Source organism: Gorilla gorilla, chromosome X (assembly GCF_029281585.2).
Source record: "Gorilla gorilla gorilla isolate KB3781 chromosome X, NHGRI_mGorGor1-v2.1_pri, whole genome shotgun sequence".
NCBI lineage: Eukaryota > Metazoa > Chordata > Mammalia > Primates > Hominidae > Gorilla > Gorilla gorilla.
Window position 1 is genome coordinate 155,315,737 of NC_073247.2, and position 4,264 is coordinate 155,320,000.

Here is a 4,264-nt window from a genome sequence, read left to right on the forward strand (position 1 = left end):
GACAACTGATGAATAAAAACAAAGATGCAATGTGTAAAATATACAGGACCCAAATGCTCTCCAGTATGGTAATATTACAAAGGTAAATATATGCTGGTATTGAGACTCCTAGACTTTTTGTGCATATTACCACCAACTACCAAAAAACAGTGAAAAAATTCTCCCTAAGCTAGCCAATGCCATAGACAGTGTTGGTTGCTTGTAACAGCAGAAGAGAAAAATTTCCAGCAGGGAGGACTTGGCAAATGTGACACATCTTGCTACGGAGCAAGGGGATCCATGGCAGATACATGGCTTCCTGGGGATTCATACAGGAAATAGCTTCTGAAATAGGCACTTGATATATTTTTTTAAAAATAAGATTTCTGAAAACAGCCCAAAAGGTCTGGCAGCTTTTTGACCACAAGTTTTTGTATCTGGGAACCCAAATGTTTGTACTAATTTATTTTGCTCCCTATCATGATGGTTTTCTATGATACGCATTTTTCACCTCTTATTCTCATTAAACACAAATGCTACTTATCATTTTTTGACAGCTAAAACTGTATTGGGAGGCTTTGAGAATCAGTCAGTCCTTGATGTTAGTCAACTAAGAAAAAAATCCATAGGGGTTGCAAAGGTAATTAAATGTTTTAATTGACCAGTGGATTCTATAAAAGCTATAAATTACTATTGTGTTGACAAAGCCTAGATTTCATATCTGTTTAAAAGAAATAAAGCCGAGGTAAATAATAAGGAGAAAGAAATCTACGATTTGACTTATTTTATGATACATTTGTTCAGTATTTAAGTTCTGAATTCTATCTGATAAGTAAATATTTTTTTCTCTTAATACTCCTTTGTTCTCCTGCTGCTCTTTAGTCATAATTTTCAACCAACTTTTCCTTCTTTAAGGGAAAAAAAACATACCTGTTCCAATAATTTCTAATTAAATCCTCATCCTGGGATTATTTTGGATTTAAATGCTCCTGCACGGTTCTCTGAATAACGTTTGTGAAAGGTAGTAGCAGCACTGATTTGCACCTGGGCTGGTTGCCTGAAAATTGTACACAGCACTATATATTTATTAAGCATATAATTTGGAGATGATAGTGATGAAAAATGTTAACAAGGAAAATCAAAATAAAATCTCAAGACAACAAATAACTGAAACCCAGAGAAGTCTTGGGAGATAAGCTGGGCATAATTTCTACTATATATGACAAAGTGGTCAGGTTTTAATTTCAAGTGTAGGCGAAAAAAAAAGGACAATTAATATTTAGGTCCCAATCTACTTGGATTTGAAACATCTAGGTAGTCACGTAGGTAGTCAAGGTAGAAATATTTTGTTTACATTAACTAGATAATTCCCTCTGTGTATAATTCACTATTTGCACACATTACTCTCTATCTTTCTTATGGGTATGCATGTGTATGTGTGTAGGTAGACCTGGCCTAGCCATGTAAACTAATATATTGATTGCGTCAGCTAAAAACCAGACTATTTGCATTTCTTTTTGAGCTTGAGCTTTACTAATTTCACACTAATAAACACACTGAATGGCTACAAATGTGACCTATAAGAAAAAACTTTTATTTGTGAAAACAGCATTAAAGTGATTCCATATCAACTCCAAAAGCTTACCACAATGGTTCAGTTTACATGAAACAATGATGGAAATATACATAGCAAGTCTTAGCAGGGAGAACAAAGCTTACTATTATTTTCACACACTTCCATGAGCAATATCCACTGCACAACATGCCTTCCTGCAGCTATTAACCAGCCGCGTCTGACATGATCTAGTATTTGTGAGGTGCCAAGTAAGAGAAATATATTGTTCAGAAACGTGAAAAGACTATTTCCTTCCTATGGCTAATTTAAAGGCACTGCTCTATGGTTATTCATTATATTATTAATATTATTTCTCTGAAGGCCTCATTCATGACCTTTTTAAGTTAAACAGGTAATTTGTCATTTTTGATGTTATTGAAATCACCAGAATTTCTATTTCTATTTAGGCAGTGTCTACAGAAGTAAACTAAAGTGGAGGGTTGAGTAATTCTCTCCTGGTTCTGGGTCCTACAGTCAGTAGAAATGTCAATTATGGATTAATGAGAAGCTTGAATCTTTATTCTCAATAGCAATTATTTGGTCTAAAATATTCAAATGCCTCAGAGCCCTACTTTATTTTCCCCCTGTAGACATAAGAACAACAGGTTAAAATAATTTTTAAAAATTAAAAAAAACCATCATTTCATATAAGATAAACAACACAATTTCCCTTCCTCGATTTTCCCTTTTAAAACACAATCCTATCAACCAGTAGAAACAAAAGGACATTAAATAAATAAATAAATAAAACAAAATAAAATTCCAAATTAGATTAAGGGCAGTTTTGTACAAAGTAAGTTATTAAAATTCATTTTAGTTCCCATTTGCTTTTAAATTAACAAAGAATAGATCCTTAGGAAATCTGAAATTGAGAGTTAACAATTATCAGGTGAACTTGATATATGTCACCAGTTATTCTAGGTAAGTGAAGCCACAAACAGGATATTTTATTTTAGTGCAGCCCATCTGACCACAATGACTAATTGGATGAGCACTAGAAATGATGCCAAACCTTGATTTGATGCCACTTGTCTACATAACAGAAGTGGCTGGAACCCAAAGCTCTGTGCTCAGTACTCATAAATAAATAAAATAACACAATCCTACAGTGTATCTCCTCAGATGCATAAGGCATTTAGTCTAAAAGTACTTGTATATGCTATCTATACTGTTCACACCTTCAGCATACCTATGTATACGTGTAAAGCAACAACAATCTTAATTTATATTCTCTCTCTCTCTGTTTCTGTGTTTACTTTTCTTAACGTAAATATATGAACCTTAAACCCACTGTACTGGTCAATATAGTCAGTTACATTCATTTCTGCCCTCAAGTTAACCGTAATGCAATTAGTTCATTTTCCACAACAATAATAATTTGGGTAAAGTCATGGATTGATAATTTTGGTCATCTTTAAAAGAACCAAATACAAATCACAATTCACTCCATAAGTGGGTAACTAACCTGTAACCAGGCAAACTGGCAATGGAATACAGAGGTACTGAAGGTTTTCTAAAAGTATTTGAGCAGATAGTTAAGACTAAATATTAGTATTTGCTTATCTGAAGTTATGTCAGAATCCAACTGATTCAAAAGAATGGGCAAGAATCAAAAGCATGTTGATCTTGGCACTGTCTGACTCTTCTCCAAAGGGGCTGCCAGTGGGAAGGAACACAGATTGAAAATATGTTTCTAAAGAAAGCATTTTTTTTAACAGAGATTTAGCAGTTAAGTTGAATATAAACAGTAGTCTAAAGCTGTATCTTACCCTCAAATCTGGGTGAAATGATCAGTTTGGTTACTGCTTTATGTTTTTCTGAAAAATAATGGAAAGACAAATATATTTAACAAACTGTGGCTTCAGAAATATCATTGTAGCAAACAATTTTATTAATACTTTCATAAAAATGGCAATTAATAAATTCTAATACCTTGATGTTATTAAAAGCAAACAAAAGTCATTAAAACAGTTCTTTTCTGTGATTTACATGAGCTTTTACAGCATTACTTGATTTTTCTCTTACAAATTAACCTAAAATACTGATAATCAAATCAGGGTAAAAACAATACAATATTTTTTTTACTTTATTTTAAAATAGTGATTATAAATACATTCTTAATATAGTTTCTCCCCAACTCTTTGGATGCGACAGTAACAACAAAAAAACCTCGGTGTGCTCATTTCACACAATGTCAATGTACAAATCATGCAAAAAATATTATAGATTAATATTACCACCATACATTTCTAGACGTGTTCTGTTATTTCTGAAATACCTGTTGATGTTACTCATAAGGTCATGCCCTGTATAATTTATGCATCCTTATGGCTTAAAGAAAAGTAAATGTTTAAAAAAAGCAACAAAAGAAAGATGGTCTTAAATAAATTTCTAATTCATATATTTTTTCAGTCTATTCAGAATGAAAAACTAAATATAGAATATAAATTGCCTTATAGACTTGAATCACTCTACTTTAATAGCTGCTTTCTCATAAAATTACACAAAGACTTACTTTTAAAGAATTGAATCATCTTTATTGATTTCATAAAAAAATAATTTAAAACTTGATTTATATTACATGGACACAATATATTATCTCAACCCCTTCACTGATTTCATAAGATCTAAATTTGTTTGCAATCATTCTAACGTAGTCCATACCCATGA

At 32.1% G+C, this 4,264-nt stretch overlaps 1 protein-coding gene across 1 annotated transcript in view; it reads right to left on the reverse strand.

The window, feature by feature from the left end:
• Positions 1–1,552: 1,552 nt before the first annotated feature.
• Positions 1,553–4,264, reverse strand: part of SLITRK4 (SLIT and NTRK like family member 4) — a 13,326-nt gene continuing 10,614 nt past the window's right edge. The window contains exon 2 of the transcript XR_010132590.1: positions 1,553–3,411. The gene's annotated coding sequence lies outside the window, so the exon portion shown is untranslated. The remainder of the gene's footprint in view (positions 3,412–4,264) is intronic.